Below are 25,490 nucleotides of genomic sequence, written 5' to 3'. Positions count from 1 at the left end.
TTTAAACTCTTCCAGCCTCTGCCTGTTACTTAGTTCCATAGTTGATTACACATCTTCAGGTTATCTCTATGGTAGTACCCCACTCTACCTGTACCAATTGTCTGCATTAGTCAACTTTCACCGTACTATAAACAACTGCTAGAGACTGCATAATTTATAAAGAAAATAGATTTAATTGACTCACAGTTCCACATGACTGGGGAGGCCTCAGGAAACTTACAATCATCGTAGAAGGAGAAGCTGACACATGTTATATGGCAAAAGGCAAGAGAGTGAGCAAAGTGGGGAAGATCCCTTTATAAAACCATCAGATCTCATGAGAGCTCACTCACTATCATGAGAACAGCATGGGGGAAATAGTTCCCATGATCTAGTCACCTCTCACCAGGTCCTTCCTTCAACACCTGGAGATTACAATTAAATATGAGATTTGGGTGGGGACACAAAGCCTAACCATATCAATAAAATCTATTTCCTTAGTGTTATGATTTCCATTTTACACATGAGGAAACTGAAGTTCAGCAAAGTTAAGTAATTTGCTCAAGGTATAGAATCAGAATCAGAGCAGAACACACTTCCATTTTTTTGCAGAATCCATACTTAATTATATCATTATTTTCAAACAGAAGTGGTTTAGGCATATGTATTAAGAATCTGCATGTTCTGCACATGTATCCCAGAACTTAAAGTATAATTAAAAAAAATTAAAAATAATTAGTGGTTACCCTATAGTTGCAATGTATATTTTTAACTAATTCAAGTCCACCTTCATATAACACTGTACTGCCTCACATATAGTGTGGCTACCCTATAACAGTATTCCCAATTCCTCTCTCCTATCCCTTATGACATGCTGTCTTTCATTTTATGTATCTGTATGTTATAATCACCATATATGTTATTATAATTACTTTAAGCAAACAGTGATATTTTAATTTAGTTAAGCAATAAGTAAAATAAAAGATTTTATTTTGCCTTAAAAAAACACAGGTCCTAGAATCATGTGACCTTTCTTCAGATCAGACATCTAGCATTAAATAGCTGCATAATTATCAGTTAGTTATTTAATCTCTCTATATTCAGTTTCCTCACTTGTAAGGGACATAATAATAATATCTACATAATAATTGTGACCATTAAATGAGTTAATACCTATGAAGTTCTTACAACAATGCTATCACATAGTAAGTGTTCAAAAATAATTAAGCATTACTCTCTGATTTATATAATTTTTCAATTGTTTTGAATGTCTCTGTTATCTACTGTGACGAGTTTCAAGCAGCAACATAATCATTAAAAGGATGAAAATTGGGCCTTATAAGGTAACAATAAAATAAAATAATTGAGTATATTTAACAAAAATGAATAGATAAGGCAAAATGATGATTATGCTCAAGTGTCAATGGAACAAAGATTTACTAGCAAACCACCTACAATATTTTATGTATCTTACTATTCTTTCCATATCAAACCATATATAATTCTGCATTATCAAATTAAAAAAAAAGTATCTCAGGAAAATGATAATAAAAGAAACAGATATGAAGACCATATATGCAAAAGGCATATCTGATAAGAAACTGTTTTCCAAAATTTACAAAGAAAATATAATAATAAGAAAATAAATGACCTGATTAAAAAGTAGGCAATTTCACCAAAGAAGATATGTAAATTGCAAACAACTATATAAAACGCTGCTCGACATCATATGTCCTTAGAAAATTGCAAACTAAAATAATGAGATTCCACTACAGTCATATTAGAATGGCAGAAATCAAAATCACTGACAAACCAAATGCTGGTGGGGGTGTGGAGCAACAGCAACTCTTTCTCACGGCTGATGGCAGTGCAAGATGGTACAGCCACTTCAGCCACTTGGGCGGTTTATCAGTTTCTTACAAAATTAACCATATTCTTACCATACAATCCAGCAATCACGCTCCTTGGTATTTACCCACATAAGTTGAAAACTCATGCATATACAAAAAGCTGCACACAAATGTTTCTAGCAGAATCACTCATAATCAACAAAACTTGAAAACAATCAAGATGCCCTTCAGTACATGAATAGCTAAATAAACTGTGGCAAATTCAGACAATGAAATATTATTCATCACTAAATAATAAGCTATCACACCATAAAAAGACTTAGAGGAAACTTAAATGCATATTACTAGGTGAAAGAGGCAATCTGAAAAGAATACATACTGCATGATATCAACTGTATAGCATTCTGGAAAATGCAAAACTATGGAAATAGTAAAAAAGAAAATCCATAGATATCCTATTTTTGGGGCATAGATGGATGAATAGGCAGAGAACAGAGGATTTTTTAAGCAGTGACAATACTCTGTATGATACTTTAATGGTGGATGTGTGCCATTATACAATGTGTCTATTCCATATAATATATGACACCAAGACAACCCTGATGTAAACTATAGGCTTTGGGTGATAATGATGGACTTTGGGTGATTATCATGTGTCAATGTAGGTTCATCAACTATAATGTACTACTCTGGCGGGGGATTTTGATAGTAGGGGAAGCTGTGAATGTATGGGTTGAGGTTATACATAGGAACTCTTTTTACTTTCTGATAAATTTTTCTGTGAGTATAAAACTCTTCTAAAGCATAACTTATTTATTTTTATTATTTTTTAATTTTTTTAGAATTGACACATAATAATTGTACATATTCATGGGGTACATAGTGATGTCATGACACATGTAATACATAATGATTAGATTAGAGTAATTATCATATCCATCATCTCAAATATTTATCATTTCTTTTTGTTTGAAACATTCCAAAGCAATACATATATATAGTCTATTTAAAGAGCTCTCTCATCATACATGTTATACATATATATTTATTGATATACTTTTTTAATTGTTTTGAGTGTCTGTTATCTACTGTGAGGAGTTTCAAACCACAACATAATCATTAAAAGGGTGAAAATGTTACATACATATAGATATATACGAACTATATATGATACATTAATTGTTTCTGTTATTTTAAAAAAATGAGAATTAAAAAATATATATGAAGTTTGTAGTAGCTTGCAGCCTAGTGGGAGACAAACATATAAGTCATGTTGAAATGTTACTATTTTAGGTGATATGATATAATAAAACTGGGCACATAACCCAGCTAAGTTATGTACCCTTTTTTAAGGACATAGAAAGACTTTCTTGAGTTGAATCATATTGAAGGAAATAACATAAATTAGCTATGTGGGGAAGAAATAAAGAAAATTCCAAATAGGGGAAGAGCATGGAAATATGAGATATTGGGTAGGACATCCCTGTAAATGTGGGAGAAGAGGTCTTGGAAATTCTTTCATCTACAAAAGCCAAAAAAAAAAAAAAAAAAGAAAAGAAAAACTGGTAAAACAACTTTTTTCAGAACTCTCTAAATAAAGGACAGGTTTTGCATTTTTTGTGCATTTTTTAAAAAAATAAATGGCTGAATATCACTGATAATAGTAAACTTTGAATTTTATTATTTTTTTAAATGTTTACTCTCATTCTCAAGTCTGCAATAGCCTTGATAATCAAAAGCTCACGGTAAAAATTACCATCCTGACAGCAATGTGAGGGATCAAAACAGGGTTGGAGGTCTTTCAACGCCTCATTTATAGATAATTATTATTTTTTTGGCCTATCTGGTGTTCCCCAGGAAGACTACACTTGAAAAGTTTGTATTATTTCACCTGACTTAGAGTCAGCCAGTGCAAAAAGCCTTTCCATGGAGAAGTGTTTAAAACAATTATGAGCAAATATTTCAACTTCATTACTTCTTGAGACAATGGTTAGCTGTTGAGGCAAAAAAAAAAAATGGACTAGTAAAAGATATTAAAAGGAGAAGCTAAGAAAAAGGATGTTCATAAGGCTTTAAAAAGCTTCATCAGAGGATGGGTGGTACAAGATGGCAGAATAGAAGACTCCACAGATCATGTCTCCTACCTGGCAAAGACACCAATTTAACAAGTATCTGCACAAAAAAAGCACCTTCATGGGAACCAAATATCAAGTGAGCACTCACAGTACCTGAATTTAACTACTTATCACTGAAAAAGGCTCTGTAAAGAATAGAAGAGACACTCTTGAATAGGATGCCACTCCTCCCCATCCTCTGGCAGCAGTGGCATGCCACAGAGGGCATTCCTGTGCTCTGGGGAGGAGAGCATAACAATTGTGAGGCATTGAAACAACTACTGCCCTGTTACAGCAGAAAAACTGGACCAAAGCCAGTTGACATGCATCCACAGAGGGAGCATATAAACCAGCCTTAGCCAGAGTGGAAATGTCAATAGCAGCAGTCATAACCCAAGTTCCTGGAAGCCTTACCACAGTGAGCTAAAAAGCTCTGGGGCACATAATAAACTTGAAAGGCAGTCTAGGCCACAAACACTACATTTCATAGGAGTGACCTACTGCTAGACTGGGCCAAGAGCCAGAAGACTGGGATGGGGGTTTTGCAATCTACTGGGACACCAGCTAGGGTGGCTAAATAAGGGCTGGCATTCCCCCTCACCTAACCCAAGGTTGCACAAATTGTGACACCAAAAGAGAGCCCTTTCTTCTGCTTGAGGAGACGAGAGGAAAGAGTGGGGAGGGCTTTGTCTTGCATTCTAGATGCCAGCTTATCCACACAAGACAGGGCATTGGTCACAGTTGTGAGGCCCCTATTCCAGGACCTAGCTTGGGGAGGACATTTCTAGACACACCCTGGGCCAGAAAGAAGCCCGCTTTCTTGAAGGGAAGGACTTAGTCTTGGCAGAATTAGTCTCTGCTAACTACAGAGCCCTTGGCCACTGAAATATCCAGATACTACACCAAGGACCTTGGGTTAGACTCTAAGACTTGATTGTTTCAGCTGAGACTCAGCACATTACCAGCTGTGGTGGCTATGGGACGAGACTCTTTTTGATTGAAAAAAGTGGAGAGAAAAATGAAGGGGACTTTGAGCTGCACACTAGGTACCAGCTCAGCCACAGTAGAATAGAGCACCATGGTTCTTTGGATCCTTGCTTCCAGGACTTGGCTTCTGGATGGCATTTCTGGACCTTCTTTGGGCCAGAGGGGGGCCAATTGCCTTGAAGGGTGAGTCCAAGACCAGGCAGCATTCACCACAAGTGACTGAAGAGCTCTTGGGCCTTTAAGAAAACATTAGAGGTAGTCTGGCAGTACTCTCCATGGGCCTGTGTTGAGGTGGCCATGAGGTAAGCTTTCTCTGCATTTGTAAAGGGGAGAGAGAGTGGAAAGGACTGCATCTCGCATTTTGAGTGCCAGCTAAGCCACACTATATTAGAGCACTAGGTATATACTTCTGTGGTTTTCACTATAGTTCCTAGCTTTCAGATAGCACCTCTGAACCTGCCTGGTGCCTAGGGAAACTCACCATCCTGAAGGGAAAAACAAAGGCCTGGCTGGCTTCACATCCTGCTGATTGTAAAACTGCAGGGCCTTGAATGAACATAGACAGTAGCCCGGGAGTGGTTACAGTAGGCTTTGGGCAAGATCCAGTGCAGTACTGGCATCAAGTCTGGCCCAGTGCAGTCCTAGTGTTGGTGGCCACAAGGGAGCTTGTATCACTCCACCACCAGATTCAGGTGGCTCATAATAGGAAGACTGCATACGTTTGGGAGAAAGTAAGGGAAGAGAACAAGAGTCTCTGTTTAATAATCCAAAGAATTCTTCTGGATCTTATCCAAGATGATCAAGGTGGTATATCTATGAGTTTGCAAGAACCATAGCATTACTGGGCTTGGGGGTGCCTTCTAAAACAGATACAGCTGGAGCACAACACTCGAGTAATTTCAAATACCTGAAAAGGCTTCACAAGGAGAAGGACAAACAATCCAAGACTGTGAAGACTATAATAAATACCTAACTCTTTAAATGCACAGACACAGATGAATATCTATAAATATCAAGATGAACATCTATAAATATCAAGATGAACAAGAAATCATATCCTTACTAAATGAACTAAATATGTGACCTTTCAGACACAGAATTCAAAACAGTTGTGTTGAGAGAACTCAAAAAATTGTAATATAGCACAGGAAAGAGATACAAAATTCTATTAGATAAATTTAACAAAGAGATTAAAATAGTTAAAAAGAATGAAGCAGAAACTCTGGAGTTGAATAATGTAATTGGAATACTGAAGAATTCATCAGAGTATTTTAACTGTGGAATTGATCAAGCAGAAGAAAGTATTAGTGAGCTTAAAGACAGGCTATTTGAAAATACATAGAGGAGACAAGAGAAAAAAAAGAATAAAAAGAATGAAGCACACCTACAAGATCAGGAAAATAGCCTTCAGAGAGAAATCTGAGAGTTATTGGTCTTAAGAGGATATAGAGAAACAGGGGCAGAAAGTTTACTCAAAATTATAATAAAAAATAACTTCTCAAACCTAGAGAAAAATATCAATATCCATGTACAAAAAGGATATAGAACACCAACCATATTTAATCCAAAGAAGACTACCTCAAGGCACTTAATAATTAAACTTGCAAAGGTCAAAGATAAATAAAGGTTCCTAAAAGCAGCAAGAGAAAATAAAACAATAACATACAATGAAGCTCCAATACATCTTGCAGTTGACTTTTTAGTGGAAGCTTTACAGACCAGGAGAGAATGGCATGACATATTTAAAGTACTGAAGAAAAAAAAAGGTTAACCTTGAATAGTATATCCAGCAAAAATATCTTTCCAACATGAAGGAGTAATAGACTTTCCAGACAAACTTTATCAACTCCAGAACTGTCCTTTTATCAACTCTAGAACTGTCCTACAAGAAATGCTAAAGAGAGTAATTCAATCAGAAGGAAAAGGACATTAATAAGCAATAAAAAAAAATCTGACAGTAGAAAACTCACTGGTAATAGTAAGTACAAAGAAAAACACAGAATACACAGACTATTATAACACAGTAACCATGATATTTTAACTACTCTTATGTTATGTAGAAAGACTAAATGATGAGCCAATTAAGAATAATAACCACAGCTACTTTGCAAAACATAGAATTTAATAAGATATAAAGAGAAACAACAAAAAGTTAAAAAGCAAGAGTATGAAATTAGAGTGTAGAGTTTTTATTAGAATTCTTTTGCTTGTTTGTTTTTTATGCATACAGAGTTAAGCTGTTATCAGGTTAAAATAATGGACTATAAGAGTATTTGCAAGCCTCATGGTAACCTGAAACAAAAAAAAAATACAATGAATACACAAAAAAAAGCAAGAAAAGAAATTTTATCATGAGAGAAAATCACTTTTAAAGAATAAAGAAAAAAAGAAAATTAAGATGGAAGAGAGGACCAAAAAACAATTAAAAAAAATGGCAAGAGTAAGACTGCACTTATCAATAATAACATTGCATGTAAATGGACTAAATTCTTTTATCAAAAGACATAGAGTTACTGAATGGATAAAAAAAAAAAAAAAGAAACAAGACCTAGTGATCTGTTACAAGAAACATGATTCACCTATAAAGACACACATAGGCTAAAAAAAGGGGGGATAGAAAAACATATTCTATGCCAATGGAAACCAAAAAGAGCAGGAATACACATACTTAGATCAGAAAAGGTAGATTCCAGTACAAATTCTGTAAGAAGAGACAAAGAAGGTTACTATATAATGATAAAGGTTTCCAGCAAGAGGATATAACAATTGTAAGTATATATGCTCCCAAAACTGGAGCATCCAGATATATAAAGCAAATATTATTAAAGCTAAAGACTAAAGATAGAGATAGACCCAAATACAATAATAGCTAGAGACTTCAGTACTCCACTTTTAGCATTAGGGAGATCATCTGGAGAAAATGTCAGCAAATAAACATCAAATCAATCTGCAGTACAGACCTAATACACATTGACAGAACATTTCATCCCACTGCCAAAGAATACACATCCTTCTCTTCAGTCTATGGATTATTGTCAAAGATAGACCACATATTAGGTCACAAAACAAGTTGTAAAATTTTCAAAAATTTGAAATAATATCAAGCATCTTCCCTGACTACAATGGAAAAAAATTAGAAATCAATAACAAGAGGAATTTTGGAAACTACACAAATACATGGAAATTAGTCAATATGCTACTGAATGACCATGGAGCAACGAAAAATTTAAGAAGGAAATTAAAAAATGTCTTGAAACAAATTATAAAGAAAATACAACATACCAAAACCTATGGTATACAGCCAAAGCAGCAGTAAGAAGGAAGTTTATAGCTATACATGCCTACATCAAAAAATAAGAAAAACTTCAAATAAACTACCAAACAATTCATCTTAAAGAAATAGAAAAGCAACAGCAAACTAAATCCAAAATTAGTAGAAGAAAAACCAGACTACAAATAAAAGACATTGAAATGAAAACAATACATAGTTCAAATAAATAACATTGGAGACGAAAAAGAAGACATTACAAAAAGTAGAGGAGGAGGGAATATTTTCAAACTCATTCTATGAGGCCAGTGTTATCCTTATACAAAAAACATATAAAGTAACATAAAAATACCTATAGGCCAGTATCAATGATGGATATTGATGCAAAAATTCTCATCAAAATACTAGCCAGCCAGCTGGGCACAGTGGCTCACGCCTGTAATCCCAGCACTTTGGTAGGTCAAGGCGGGTGGATCACCTGAGGTCAGGAGTTTGAGGCAGCCTGGACAACATGGTGAAACCCTGTCTCTACTAAAAATACAAAAGTTAGCCAGGTGTGGTGGTGGGCACCTGTAATCCCACCTACTCGGGAGGCTGAGGCATGAGAATCACTTGAATCCAGGAGGCGGAGTTTGCAGTGAGCTGAGATTGTGCCGTTACACTCTAGCCTGGGCAACAAGAGTGAAACTCTGTCTCAAAACAAAACAAAAAAACAAACAAACAAACAAGAAAAAAAAAAAATTAGCAAACCAAATTCAACAATACTTTAAAGAGATCATGCATCATGACCAAGCAAGGTTTATCTTAGGGATGCAAGAATGGTTTAACATATGCAAATCAATCAGTGTGATACATCATTTCAACAGAATAAAGGACAAAAACCATATGATTATTTCAACTGATGCTGAAAAAGCATTAGATAAAATTCAACATCATGACAAAAACCCTTAAAACACTGTGTGTAAAAGGAACATATCTCAAAATAATAAAAGCCATATATGACAAGACCTACAGCTAATATCATAATGAATGGGAAAAAAAAACTGAAAGCCTTCCTCTGAAATCTGGAATATGACAAGGATGGCTACTTTCTCCACTGTTATTCAACATAGTACTAAAAGTTCTAGCTAGAGCAGTCAGAACAGTGAAAGAAACAATGGGCATCCATATTGGAAAGGAAGAAGTTCAATTATCATTGTTTGCAGATGATGTGATTATTTATTTGGAAAAACCTGAAGACTCCACCAAAATACTACTAAAACTGATAAACAAATTTAATTAAGTTGCAGGATAGAAAATCAACATATAAGAACTAGTAGTATTTCTACAAGCCAATAATAAAAATTTTGAAAAAGAAATAAAAATGTTAACCCATTTACAACAGCCACAAATAAAATTAAATACCTAAGAATTAACAGCCAAATAAGTGAACAATTTCTGTAATGAAAACTATAAACACTGATTAGAGAAACTGAAGAAGATAGAAGAAAATGGAAAGGTATTCCATGTTTTTGGATTGGAAGAATCAATATTGTTAAAATGTTCATAATACCCAAAGCAATCTACAGAATTAATGCGATTCTTCTCAAAACATCAATGACACTCTTCATAGAAATAGAAAAAACAGTCATAGAATTTATATGGAATAGCAAAGACTCAAAAATAACCAAAGGTGGTCTAAACAAAAAGAATATTACTAGTGGAATCACATTGCCTGACTTCAAATTATACTACAGATCTGTAGTAACAAAAGAAAAGCATGGTACTGGCATTAAAACACACACACAGACCAATAGAACAGAATAGAGAACCAATAAATCCACACACCTACACTGCACTCATTTTCTACAAAAGGGGCAAGAACATACAGTGGGAAAACAACAGTCTCTTCAATAAATGATGCTGGGAAAAACAGATATCCATAAGCAGAAAAATGAAACTAGACCACTGTCTCTAACCATATACAAAAATCAAATAAAAGTGGAGTAAATTCTTAAATATAAGACCTCAAATTGTGAAACTACTGCAAGAATACACTGGGGAAACTCTCCAGGGCAATGGCCTGGGCAAAAATTTCTTGAGTAGTACCCCATAAGAAAAAGCAACCAAAGCAAAAATGGACAAATGGGATCATATCAAGTTAAAAAGCTTCTGCACAGCAAAGGAAACAAACAACAATATGAAGAGACAACCCATAGAATGGGAGAAAATATTTGCAAATAACACATATAACAAGTGTTTAATAACCAGAATATATAAGGAGCTCAAATAACTCTATAGGGAAAAATCTAATAATCTGATCAAAAATAAGCAAACAATATGAATAGGCATTTCTCAAAAGACATACAAATGGCAAACAGGCATATAAAATGGTTCTCAATATCACTGATTATCAGATAAATGCAAATCAAAACTACTATGAAATATCATCTATATCATCTCATTCCAGTTAAAAGGGCATATATCCAAAAGACAGGCAATTATAAATGCTGGTGAGGTTGTGGAGAAAACAGAACCCTTGTACACTGTTGGTGGGAATGTAAATTAGTACAACCACTATGAAGAACAGTTTAAAGGTTCCACAAAAAAAAAAAACTAAAAATGGAGGGACCATATGATCCAGCAATCCCCACTACTGGCTATAAACTCAAAGGAAACCAGCATGTCAAAGAAGTATATATGCTCCCATGTTTTTTGCAGCACTGTTCACAATAGCCAAAATGTGGAAGCACTCTAAGTGTCCATCAACAGATGAATGCATAAAAAAAATTAGTAATTGTACACAATGGAATACTATTCAGCCATATAAAGAATGAGATCCTGTAATTTGCAACAACGTGGTTAGAACTGGAGATCATTATGCTAAGTTAAATAAGCCAGGCACAAAAAGACAAACGTCACATGTTTTCACTTATTTTGGGGAACTAAAGATGAAAACAATTGAACTCATGGAGATAGAGAGCAAAAGAATCTTTACCAGAGGCTGTGATGAGTAATGGGGGTTGGGGGGAGAGGTGGGCATGGTTGATGCGTACAATACATGGAAATAATGAAAAAGAATTAGGATAGTGCAACAGGGTGACTACAGTCAACAATAATTTAATTGTACATTATACAATAACTAAGAGTATAATCAGATTGTTTGTAACAAAAAGGATAAATGCTTGAAGAAATAGATACCTTATTTTTCAAAATGTGATGATTACACTTTGCATGTCTGTATTAAAACATCTCAGGTACCCCATAAATATAGACACCTAATATGTACCCACAATAATTTAAAATAAAATTTTAAAAAGTACATCTCCAACATATTTCCAGGAATCATGAAAGTGACATGCATGCCAGTTGTTGTGCAAATGGCTAAGATTGTGCATCTACTCCAGAATGTATTGAGGAGTCTTAACCTCTTACTGCTGACTGACCTTGAATCTCTGTGCTAGTGGAAAGGGAAGGCTACATCAGAATTGTCAACTAACTGGTAGAGTGTTGAAGGCATTTAACAAAATATACAGAGCCTCTTGACAAGGACTGGGAGAATTATTGGTCTTATCTGTCTAAGATAATTTCTGTCAAATCATTAGATGTCCAGTAAGCTGTGTTAGTATTGTCTTCAGTGGCCACGCACAATAAAGAATACAGAATTTTAAAAATGTATTCAGAAAACTCACTAACAAAAACAACAATTACAACAAGCAACAGCAGCAACAAATTCTTGGAGGAATGAGAATCTCATTTGTAGAGTTGTCATATTATGTTATATAAAATGTGTAGTGTTCAACAACAAAAAATTATGAGGCATACAAATAAACAATAATGCATGACCATTACACAGGGGACAAAGAATTAAACAGAAACTTTCTCAGTAATTCCAGATGTTGGACTTAAGTTGGCAACTACTTTAAATTTGGTATTTTAAATATCTTGAAAAACTAAATGAAGTTATATCTAAAAAACCAAAGGAAGTTATGAGAGTACTATATCATAAAAAAATAGAATGTCAATAGAAATATAAAATCAAATAGAAATTCTGAAATTAAAAAGTGCAATGAAATGAAAATTTTCAACACAATGGTTCAAAGACAGATTTGAGCAGATAGACAAATGAGTTCACATAAAGATAAGTCAATTGAGATTATCCAGTCTGAGGAAGAGAAAAATTTTTAAATTGAATAAAAATAAACAGAACCTCAAAGCCCTGTGGAACATCCTCAAGAATACTAACATATGTATAATGAGGGTCACAGAATTATAGGAAAAAGAGAAATAATATTTGAAATAATAATGTTTAAAATTTCCCCAAACTTGATTAGAAACATTAATTTACATATCCAAGAAATTCAATGAATTTCAATTAAGACAATTTCAAAAAGTTCTACCCTAGATATATCATAATCAACTGTCAAAAGACAGATAATCTTGAACGCAGCAGTGGAGTAGCAACTTATCACATAAAAGAAACCCTTAATAAAATTGACAAATGAAATATTAGAAAACAAATTGTCCAGAAAACAATGAGATGACACATTTGAACTGATGAAAAGAAGAAAATATCAAATAAGACTTCTAGATCTAGCATAACTTCCTTCAAAAATAAAGAAAATCAAGACTATCTATGTATTATGGATAAGCCTCCATCAAAGAGACAAACACATTAATATGAAGGTTAGAAAAAAGAGTATCTATGAGTTCATGTGTAGAGTGACTATAATTACATTTAGCCATCATTCATTCTTAAGTAGTACTTATGGGTAGATTACCTAGAGGTAGATTATTGAATGACAAAATATATCCTGTATTTTAAAGTGCTTATCTCATAGTGTATTATTTTTTCTTATAACATGGTTGAGAAAATTTTGTTTAAAATGATCTCCAGTGTTTGGCTCAGATGAATGATAGTTTTTCCACTCACTGAAGCCAGGAAAATTGGAAGAGAAACATTTAAAGTCAGAGTTGGATTCAGTTCTTGACATGATCAGTTTGCTATTCCTATGAGACATCCAGGTGGATATGTTCAATAGGCAGTTGGATGCGGATGTATAGAACTCCAGAGGTTTGGGCTGAATATATAGACTTTGGAGGCATTAGCACATAAATGTTAATTGATGTCGTAGGAACAAATAAGGTCAAAATGAGCATAGAGTCAGAAGAGCCAAAGCTCTAGAAAAATAAATCTAATTATTATTGAATAAATCCAATATTAATATAAAATGTATGTCTATATGAAAAAAACAGCAGCGTAATCAGAGAGGTAAGACAGTAGGCAACTATTGTTAGAAAAAGAAGGAATAAATAGATTTCTATCACTGACTAAAGATGAATAACTCTAAGATGCTTCATAAGTCTCTAACATAGGCAATGTTTTGTTATATAAAGTCATACTGGTATGATTCCCTGAGATATGGTATAATCTCTTAATCTGTACAGTGTTACTGTAACAGAATACTGTAGGATGGGTATTTTGAAAAAATATGTTTATTTAGCTCATGATTCTGCTGACTGAGAAGTTCAAGAAGCATGGTGCCAGCATCTGTTCAGCTTCTGGTTGTCTTTCATTCTCTGTCACAACATGGCAGAAGGTCAAACAGGAAGCAGACATGTGCGCAAAAGCAAAACTGGAGAGATATCTTGACTTTATAACAACCCACTCTCATGGGAAATAATCCATTCCTGTGAAAACTAATCCAGTCTTGCTAGAGTGAGAACTTAGTCAGTACCATGAAAATGGCACCAAGCCATTTATGAAGGATCTGCCTTCACCTAACATCTCCCATTAGGTCCCACCTCCCAATACTGCTTCATTGAGGATCAAATTTCAACACGAGTTTTTTGGGGACAAACCATATCCAACCATAGCAAAGTGGAATAGTTTTGTCAAAATAATTCTTGTTCATTTCTGGACTTATTGAAGTACATAATAGCTTTTTCTGAGGCCACAGAGGGGAGTAATGAAAAAGATGTTGATCAGGTATTCAGTTGTTTCTTGCATAGTGAAATTTACATTTTGAATACACTTAACTATAAGGGAAACGATAGTATAGATAACACTGTTGTCTTCTTCCACAGGTGTATGAAGCATCTGATACCTTTGCCTTGTGGCAGAGAGGAAAGTCAGGTGATCTAGTCTCTTATGCATTTTTTCTTAACTCCTTAAGGTATCACTTGATTTATTCTGAGTCTCCCAAGTATATTATTTTTCCATGACATTCATAATATTTGATGTTAATGTAGCATTCTTGTGCTTTAAATTTTTATCTACTTATACTATTTTTCATTTGCTAAAGTTACTGCATGACCTCTTCTTGGCTTACATTTAAAAAGATTTATTATGATTTATTCTGCAGGGAGTTCTGCTGCTACGAAGTAGGCCCTAAGTGTTCTCTAGTGGGCCATTGATTTGTCAAATGCTCCTGTATTTTTCCACAAGCCAATTTTTTCCTTTATAACTGAAACAAGAAATTAGATTATGCACTATACTGTCTATCAGGCTTCCTCTTATCTGGCTATTAGAATGGAGATGACAGTAGTCTGAAAGCCTTAAATAAATGATATTTAATGATGATTTATTTTATTAAAGAAACTTCCCTCCATGCCAACAAAACAAACATGAGTTATATTCATACTTACATGTGTGCTCTGCAGATTTGAAGTGTACCTGTAATTAGTTTATAGTTTTAAAAAGTAAGAGCAGTGTAAGTCTCTATCTGTTTGCTAACAGATCTATTCAAGGAACTGTGCATGTAGGTTCTGGTTCATCTGAAAGTCACCTAGTGTCTTTCCATTGTTATATATCTAGCTCCACTTTCTTGTATAGTGATCATTCTTGTTAAAAACAATAATGACCTTTGAGCCCTTGCAAGGCTGTAAATCAGCAATTCCATTATGGTTGTTTAACTTCAAAGGTATAGAATTAAACAAATATTTAACCTGTTTTTCAACAAGGGTTAAAAGAATTGTTTAACCCTCCTTTAAACGTGTTAATTTATAACCCCAATTTCCTTATTACACTGGTCAATTTCAGACACTGAATCTCATTATAACTTCCAGTGTCAGGGACATAAGTTTGTAATAAAGGAATATGTTCTCACACACCGTTATGTGCACACAAGCAATACATTGACCTGTAACATACATGAATATATGGCATAATAGAAAGCTTCCAAACAAAACTTAATAAAATTCTTCAACATGAAATATCAACTATGTTCTAGATCTGTCATATGATTGCTTTAAGAAGTGAACAATTTAAATAATGTGTTTATCTGCCACAACCCCTAATTCAGAATAGTTATGTACTTGAGGACTAAGAAAACAGAACAATATAAAACAGACCTCATGACAAGAGGACAGGAAGTACTGAAAATAAATGAGCCATGCTAAGCCCAGTGATATTCATCTACAACAGAAAACGTTAGTAGCTAACAGTTGTGATTTGAACTTAGCATTGATTTTCATTCCTTTGCTATAAATTGGCCACATGCTATTAGTAGCAAGCCAACCTAGTTGCTACAATATTCTTCTCCATAGCACATAAATTATAGGCCTTAAAGCAAAAAGTGCCTGAGTAGCACTGGAAGGTTATACTGTTCTATTTGTGTTGAAGAACTGAACTTTCTAAGACCATTAAGTATCTTCTAGTTAAACTTGGTGAGAACAATGAACACAATGTTGCAAATTCTTTTTTATTAGTTAACCATACTTTGTGTACTAATAAATATTGAATGATAGCATCATTACAGAAATTTTGGGTTGACTCTACTAGATAATGGAGTCTTAATAATAATATTCACTTTACTCCAGCTTTTTCACTGAACTAGAAATAGAAGGCATCAGAAGCACTCTCAAAGAAAGTTTTATTGTACTCCCAAGATAGTGAGAACATGGTACCCAAAAGGAAGTGTTTCAGTCCTTGCCCCCATTCTTCCCTCCTTATACAGCCCCCAGTGTCTATCATTCCCATCTTTATGTTCATACGAACCGATGATTTAGCTCTTACTTATAAGCGAGAACATACAATATTTGCTTTTCTATTCCTGCATTAGTTTGCTTAGGATAGTGGCCACCAGCTACATCCATGATGCTGCAAAGGACATGATATTGTTTTTTATTGCTCTGTGGTATTTCATGGTGTATATGTATCACATTATCTTTATCCAATACATCACTGATGAGTATCTAGGTTGATTACATGTCGTTGCTATTGTGAACAGTGCTGCAATGAACAAACAAGTTCATGTACCTTTTTGGTAGAATTATTTATTGTCCTTTGTGTACACACCCAGTAATAGGATTCCTGGGTTGAATGATAGCTCTGTTTTAAGTTCTTTGAGGAATCACCCTACTGCTTTCCACAGTGGCTAAACTACTTTCATTCCCACCCACAGTGTATAAGCATTCCGTTTCTCCACAACCTCACCAACATCCGTTATTTTTTTTTACATGCTAATAGTAGCCATTCTGATTGATGTGCAATGGTAAACCACTGTGGTTTTGATTTGCATTTCTCTGATAATTAGTAACACTGAGCATTTTTCATGTGTTCCTTGGCTGCTTGTACGTCTTCTGTGGAGAAGCATCTATTAATGTCTTTTGCCCACTTTTTAATAGGATTATTTTTTTTCTCGATGATTCATTTACATTCTGTATAGATTCTGGATATCAGTCCTTTGTTGGATGAATAGTTTTCAAATATTTTCCCCCATTCTGTAGGTTGTTTCTTTACTTTTTTGAGAGTTTTATATTTTGTGCAGAATCTCTAGTTTAATTAGGTCTCATTTGTCTAGTGTTTATTTTGTTGAATATCCCTTTGGGACCTACATAAATTCTTTGTCAAGGCAAATGTCTAGGTTTTTTGTTTAGAATTTTTCCTGGGTTTTTGTTTAGAATTTTTATAAAGACTTTATTTAAGTCTTTAACACATCTTAATTAATGTTTTATATATACTGAAAGGTAGAGGTCCAGTTTCATTCTTCTGCATTTGATTAACCAGTTTTCCCAGCATATTTTATTGAATAGTTTATTGAAATGTTTATTTTTGTGGACTTTGTTGAATATTAGTTAGTTATAGTTGTGTATCTTTATCTCAGAGGTCTCTATTCTGTTCACTTGTCTATGTGTCTATTTTTGTACCAATACCATAATGTTTTGGTTACTGTAACCTTGTAGTATAATTTGAAGTCAGGTAATGTGATGCCTCCAGCTTTTTTCTTTTTATGCAGACTGCTTTGGCAATTTGGACACTTTTTAAATGTCTTATTTTTAATTTTCATGGGTACATAATAGGGGTATATATTTGTGGTGTATATGGGATATTTTGAAACAGGCATACAATGGGTAAAAATTACATCAGGGTAAATGAAATATCAATCTCAAGCTTTTATCCTTTGCATTACGAACAATGGAAATATATTATTTTAGTTATTTTAAAATGTACAATAAAATTATTATTGAATATAGTCACCCTGTTGGACTATCAAATGCTAGATCTTATTCATTCATTCTAACTAATGTTTTGGTAGCCATAAACCATCCTCTCTTGCTCTGCATCTCACCCACCACTACCCTTCCTGGCCTTGAAGGGAAGGACCCAGTCCTGGCAGGATTCATCACCTCTGACTAAAAAGCCCTTGAACTCTTTTTCAATTACATATAAATTTTTAATTTTTTTTTCCAATTCTGTGAAAATGAAATTGATAGATTCATTGAATCTGTAGATTGCTTTGGGCTGTATAAATATTTTAACAATATTGATTCTTCTAAGCCATGAATACGGAATGCTTTTCTATTTATTTTTTCATCTATGATTTCTTTAAGCAGAGCTTTTTAGTTCTCCTCATAGAGATCTTTCACTTCCTTTGTTAGATATATTCCTAGGTATTTTATAATTTTTGTGTCTATCATAAATAAGACTTAGTTCTTCATTTGGTTAGCAGTCGGAATGTTATTGGTGTATAGAAATCCAAATTATTTTTGTAAATTGATTTTGCATCTAGAAACTTTGCTGAAGTCATTTATCAGATCTAGGAGTCTTTTCGTGGAATCTTCAGGGTTTTCTAGATAAAGAGTTGTATCATCAGTAAAAACAGATAATTTGACTTACTCTTTTACTATTTGGATGTCTTCTATTTCTTTATCTTGCTTGATTGGTCTAGCTAGAACTTCCATTACTATGTTGAATAAGAGTGGTGAGAGTGGAAAGTCTTGTCTTATTACAGTTCTTAAAGACCGTGCTTCCAGCTTTTGCCTATTCAGTAAGATGTTTGCTGTTGGTCTGTCATAAATGGCTCTTATTATTTTGAGGTATGTTCCTTTAATGCCTAGTTTGTTGAGGGTTTTGATCACACAGGCAGGTTAGGTTTTATCGAATGCTTTTTCTGCATCTATTGATATGATCCTAGGTCTTTTGTTTATCTGGTGAATCACATTCATTGATTTATATATGTTGAACTATATTTGCATCTCAACAATAAAGCCCCCTTAATTGTAGTGAATTAACTATCTGATGTGTTGCCAGATTTGGTTTACTAGTATTTTTTTGAGGATTTTCACATGTATAATCATCAAGGATATTGGCCTGTAGTTTTCTTTTTTTGTTGTGTCTCTGCCAGATTTTGGTATCAAGATCATACTGCTTTCACAGAATGAGGGAGGAAGAATTTCCTCCTCCTTGAATTTTTGAATAGTTTTGGTAAGATTGTAACAGCTTACATTGTATAAGCTTATATTGTATATTATATTGTATACAGCTTATATTGTATGTCTGATAGAATTCAGTTGTGAATCTATCTGGTCCGGTGCTTTTGGTGATAGGTAAGTTTTTATTACTGATTCAATTTCATTACTCTTTATTGGTATATTTAGGATATCTGTTCGTGTCTGGTTCAATATTGGGAGGTTGTATTTTTCCAGGATTGTATCAATTTCTTCTAGATTTTCTGATTTGTATGCATAAAGAAATTCATAGTAGTCTGAAGATCTTATGCATTTCTGCAGGATCTGTTGTGATATAATCTTTGTTATATCTGATTGTGCTTATTTGGATTTTCTCTCTTTTTTACTTTGTTAATCTAGCCAATAGTGTATCAATCTTGTTTATAATTTAAAAAAAAAAAACACGTTTCTGTGCCAGTGATCCTCTGTATGATTCTGGGGGTTTCGATTTTACTTAATTCAGCTCTAATTTAGTTATTTATTTTCTTTTGCTAGCTTTGGGGGATTTTTTGTTCTTGTTTGTCTAGTTCCTTGAGGTGCAATGTTAGGTTATTAATTTGAGATCTGTCTTCTTGGTGTAGGCATTCATTGCTATAAACTTTCCTCTTAATACTACTTTTGCTGTATTCCAGAGGTTTGGGTATGTCATGTCTCTATTTTTTGTATATTTCAAATAACTTTTTCATATCTCTCTTAATTTCATTGTTTCCCCAAAAGTCATTCAGGAGTAAGTTTTTGGTTTTAATGTATTTGTGTGGTTTTGAGAGTTCCTCTTGATTCCTATTTTTATTCCATTATGGTGTGAAAATATGTCTGGTGTGATTTTGACTTTTTGAATTTGTTGAGACTTCTTTTGTGACTGAACATGTGGTCAGTCTTCAAGTACGGTCCATGTGCAGATGAGGAGAACGTATATTCTTTGCTTGTTAGGTGAAATATTATGGAGATGTCTTTTAGGTACAATTGGTCAAGTGTTGAATTTAAGTCCAGCAGTTTTTGTTAGTTTTCTGCCTCAGTGATTTGGCTAATGCTGTCAGTGGGGCATTGAAGTCCTCCACTATAGTTGTGAGGCTGTTGAAATTCTTTACTTATGTCTAGAAGTAATTGTTTCATAAATCTGGATGCTCCAATCTTAGGTGTATACATATTTAGAAGAGTTAAATCTTCTTATTGAATTAACCCATTTATTATTACGTAATGCCCTTCTTGGTCCTTTTTTAATTTTGTTGGTTTAAACTTTATTTTATCTAATGCAAGAATAGCAGCAAGATTTATAATCCTTTGGGTACATACCCAGTAATGGGATGGCTGGGTCAAATGGTATTTCTAGTTCTAGATTCCTGAGGAATCGCCACACTGACTTCCACAAGGGTTGAACTAGTTTAGAGTCCCACCAACAGTGTAAAAATGTTCCTATTTCTCCACATCCTCTCCAGCACCTGTTGTTTCCTGACTTTTTAATGATTGCCATTCTAACTGGTGTGAGATGGTATCTCATTGTGGTTTTGATTTGCATTTCTCTGATGGCCAGTGATGGTGAGCATTTTTTCATGTGTTTTTTGGCTGCATAAATGTCTTCTTCTGAGAAGTGTCTGTTCATGTTCTTCGCCCACTTTTTTATGGGGTTGTTTTTTTCTTGTAAATTTGTTGGAGTTCATTGTAGATTCTGGATATTAGCCCTTTGTCAGATGAGTAGGTTGCGAAAATTTTCTCCCATTTTGTAGGTTGCCTGTTCACTCTGATGGTAGTTTCTTTTGCTGTGCAGAAGCTCTTTAGTTTAATGAGATCCCATTTGTCAATTTTGGCTTTTGTTGCCATTGCTTTTGGTGTTTTAGACATGAAGTCCTTGCCCATGCCTATGTCCTGAATGGTAATGCCTAGGTTTTCTTCTAGGGTTTTTATGATTTTAGGTCTAACATTTAAGTCTTTAATCCATCTTGAATTAATTTTTGTATAAGGTGTAAGGAAGGGATCCAGTTTCAGCTTTCCACATATGGCTGGCCAGTTTTCCCAGCACCATTTATTAAATAGGGAATCCTTTCCCCATTTCTTGTTTCTGTCAGGTTTGTCAAAGATCAGATAGTTGTAGATATGTGGCGTTATTTCTGAGGGCTCTGTTCTGTTCCATTGATCTATATCTCTGTTTTGGTACCAGTACCATGCTGTTTTGGTTACTGTAGCCTTGTAGTATAGTTTGAAGTCAGGTAGCGTGATGCCTCCAGCTTTGTTCTTTTGGCTTAGGATTGACTTGGTGATGCGGGCTCTTTTTTGGTTCCATATGAACTTTAAAGTAGTTTTTTCCAATTCTGTGAAGAAAGTAATTGGTATCTCGATGGGGATGGCATTGAATCTATAAATTACCTTGGGCAGTATGGCCATTTTCACGATAGTCATTCTTCCTACCCATGAGCATGAAATATTCTTCCATTTGTTTGTATCCTCTTTTATTTCATTGAGCAGTGGTTTGTAGTTCTCCTTGAAGAGGTCCTTCACGTCCCTTGTAAGTTGGATTCCTAGGTATTTTATTCTCTTTGAAGCAATTGTGAATGGGAGTTCACTCATGATTTGGCTAAATCATGCTGCTATAAAGACACATGCACATGTATGTTTATTGCGGCACTATTCACAATAGCAAAGACTTGGAACCAACCCAAATGTCCAACAATGGTAGACTGGATTAAGAAAATGTGGCACATATACACCATGGAATACTATGCAGCCATAAAAAATGATGAGTTCATGTCCGTTGTAGGGACATGGATGAAATTGGAAATCATCATTCTCAGTAAACTATCGCAAGGACATAAAACCAAACACTGCATGTTCTCACTCATAGGTGGGAATTGAACAATGAGAACACATGGACACAGGAAGGGGAACATCACACTCTGGGGACTGTTGTGTGGTTGGGGGAGGGGGAAGGGATAGCATTAGGAGATATACCTAATGCTAAATGACGAGTTATTGGGTGCAGCACACCAGCATGGCACATGTATACATATGTAACTAACCTGCACATTGTTCACATGTACCCTAAAACTTAAAGTATAATAATAATAAAATAAATTTAAAAAAAGAAAAAAAAAGAATAGTGACTCTTGCTCTCTTTGTCTTCCATCGCAAAATAGATCTCTCTCCATGTCTTTAATTTGAGCTTATGAATGTCATTACATGAGAGATGGGTCTCTTGTAGAAAGAAAAAAGATGGGTCTTGTTTTTATTTTTTTTAATCTGCCACTCCATGTCTTCTAAATGGGGCATTTAGGCCATTTTGGTTCAAGGTTAATATTGATATGTGAGGTTTTATTCCTGTCATATTGTTGTTAGCAAGTTGTTTTGTAGTCTTGATTGTGTATTTGCATTATAAGGTCTGTGGGCTAAGTGCTTGTGTGTGTTTTGTGGTAGTAAGTATTTATCTTTTGTTTCCATGGTTAGAAATCACTTACGCATCTCTTGTAGGTGCAGTCTGGTGGTGATGAATTCCCTTAGAGATTTATTGTCTAAGAAAGACTATTTCTCCTTTGTTTATGAAGCTTAGTTTGATAGGATATGAAATTCTTGGCTAGCGTTTCTTTTATTTACCAGTGCTAAAAATGGACCCCCAATCTTTTCTGGCTCATAAGGTTTCTGCTGAAAAGTCTGCTGTTAGTTTGATGGGTTTCCCTTTACAGTTATTACAGAAGCCTTTAAGATTTTTTTTTTACATTGATAGTCTGACATCTGTGTGCCTTGAGGATGACCATCTTGCACCAAATCTCAAGAGAGTTTTATGGATTTCTTCCTCAAATATAGTTTCTGAGTTGCTTACTTTCTCTATTTCTCTCTCAAGAATGCCAATAAGTCATATATTTGGTGGCTTTACAAAATTACATATTTCTTAAAGCCTTTGTTCATTTTTATAAATTCTCTTTTCTTTCTTTTTGTCTGACTGGTTTGATTTGAATGACCATTTTTAAGCTCTAAAATTCTTTCTTCTGCTTGATTTAGTCTGTTGTTAAGGCTTCCACATGTATTTTGAAATTCTTATAGTGATATTTTCAATTCCAGCAGTTCTTTTTGGTTCATTATTAATATAGCTAGGCAATCTTTCAAATCTTGGGCTATTTTTCTGTTTCCTTTGTGTTAAATTTGAACTTTCTCTTAGATCTCATTGAGTTTTTTTTTGTCTACTAAACTCTGAATTCTGTATCTGTCATTTCCCTGCTGCACCACAGTCTCTGTACAGGAATAGTGGTGTGGCTCAGGCTGCTCATCCCAGTGAGCAGTTGCTCCCAATGTATGGAGACATGCCTGGGTGTGAAGCAAAGATGGCACCCACACACACTAGTATCTCTAAACAGGAAGGGTGAGGCAATTTAAGTTGCTAATCCAAGGAAGCAGTGCTCCAAATGCTGGGTGCCTGGTATGGAGTAGAAAGGGTCCCAATACAGAAAGGTCTCTGCTCAGGAAGGGTAGGGGGTCTCAGGCTGCTAACTCGTGATTTGGCGCTCCGAATGTCTGAAGATATGTCTGGGGGTGAAACAGAGAGTGGCCCGCTGCACCACAATCTCAAGAGAGGAAGCTAAGGCACCCAGGAATGACACATGCAGACGTTTTCCAAATTGCCAAACTGGCTCTGGCTGCAAGTCTCACTGTCTAGGAGAAACCATGGCAGCAGAAACTCTCATTTGACTCCAGACCTGTATTGGGGGAGAGAACAATTCCAGCACCTACCGTGGGGGTGCTTTCCACACTTGTCATTCAATTCTGGCTTTGGAAACCCTTACACAACTCCAGAGCATGCACTCCAATCTGCAGCCTGAGACAGAAATGTCTGCATGGCCAAACTGATGGGTCACTGAAGAATGACTGACTTTGTAAAAGCCTGGATTGAAAATTGTTTCCTCAGCTTGGTCTCGGGTCTGGGAAAATGCCGGCAACTTTGTCTACTATCTTTACCTCTCAGAGTCTCCAAGCCTCTCCCAAAATTAGCTCCAGGGTTTAGAAGAAACAAAGTGCTCTCCCTTGGCTTTAGTTTCATGGATCCCTTAGTGGAAAGGAGAATCTCCATGGGTGACTCTCTTCCCCTCTCATATATTCGAGCTTCACTCTTTTGATCAGCCAGATTCCATCATGGGTGCTGTTTGCTCACTTACACTTCCCTGGGATCTGGGGCATCCTTCACTATTCCAGTGGATTCCCATTTTCCTTCTTGAATTAAAGCTCACAGAGTTGATCTTCATGCACTACTTTTCCATTTCTAAGTGACTTATATTTGCTAAAAGCCTCTAATCTGCCATCTTGGAAGAAAAAAAAATCATACAAGTCTTGATAGAAGGTTCATTTTATCTTTTTTTGTTTTAATCAGTAGAAAGGAGTTCAGAAAAAGCATTATCCTGTTGTTAATGTAAGTCACTTGATATATTTTATACAATGATGCAATTGATAGCAAGGTTTAAGGGCAATAAAATTGATATCTAAAAGTATTAAGTGATTATAAAATGTTTAAATGATGAAAATATCATTTTTAAAGTTTTGAAATAAAATCCTAAATGGGTTTCTAAAAACTCCCTTATTTATCATTTATGGTAAAGCAATGAATGGGCAATACAAATTCAGTATTTGGCAGAAAGTGCTTATTTGTTGCAGTACTTCTGAGGCATTACCAAATAATCTGAGTACAGTTTAAGACTCACTGGTTAAAAAGATACATTTGTACTAAAATTATATTTAGGTTGTATAGTTTAGTTTTTATAATGAGGTTAAGTTATAATCAGTACTTTGACAACATGTATAAAAACAGATATTTTCTCTCTCTTTAACAGTGGTATTTCTCATTTTTAAAGTCCTTTTTATTTTTTAGAATCAAGTAATACATGCGACTGTGTCCTGATTGCTGACTTAACATATTACTCGTAAATTAGATATAATTGCATGCTAATATAGTAGGCAATTTTCAATCCACTTTTATTTCTGTCAGCCCAGATATACGTAAATTTGAATGATTAAATTTTTGTTATTTCGTCTTTAAAAAATATTATAGCAGAAAGAGCTAAGATAACCTTTGTCCGATGCTTACTATTTATCAAGGTGTTTTTAAAGCACTCTTAATATTTCCAACCCTGTGAGTTTGGAACTGTTGTTATCTTCATTTTATTGATGGATAAAGTGAGGGACAAGGAGGTTCAGTGATTTGCCCTAAGCGGTGGAATGGAACCCAGATAGTCTGGCTTCAGAGACAGTATGCTTATCTGCTAGGTTACATTCTGTCAGGAACAGTTACTTTACAACTCTAGATTAGTCTCATCACCCTCCAGAGCTTAAATAGTTAAGATTCTGTTAGGGTGTTCTCGCTCCACCCAGAAGTCCTCCTTTGCCTTCCTTAATCTACCACTTCTTCTCTGATCCTATAAAATATGTATATCTCTGCCATTGCATACATCCTTATGTGTTAGAATTGTCTATTTATTTGTCTGTATTATTATAGACTGTGAGATGTTTGAAGACAGAAATCATGTCTTACTTATATTTTTATCACTAGGGTTAACTTAGCAGGAGTCTGTTGCTTTGTACATACTTAATGATTGGTGAACTAAGCTGAAC

The sequence above is a fragment of the Pongo abelii genome, chromosome X (assembly GCF_028885655.2).
Source record: "Pongo abelii isolate AG06213 chromosome X, NHGRI_mPonAbe1-v2.0_pri, whole genome shotgun sequence".
Classification (NCBI taxonomy): domain Eukaryota; kingdom Metazoa; phylum Chordata; class Mammalia; order Primates; family Hominidae; genus Pongo; species Pongo abelii.
Note: the sequence above shows the minus strand (reverse complement) of the source record.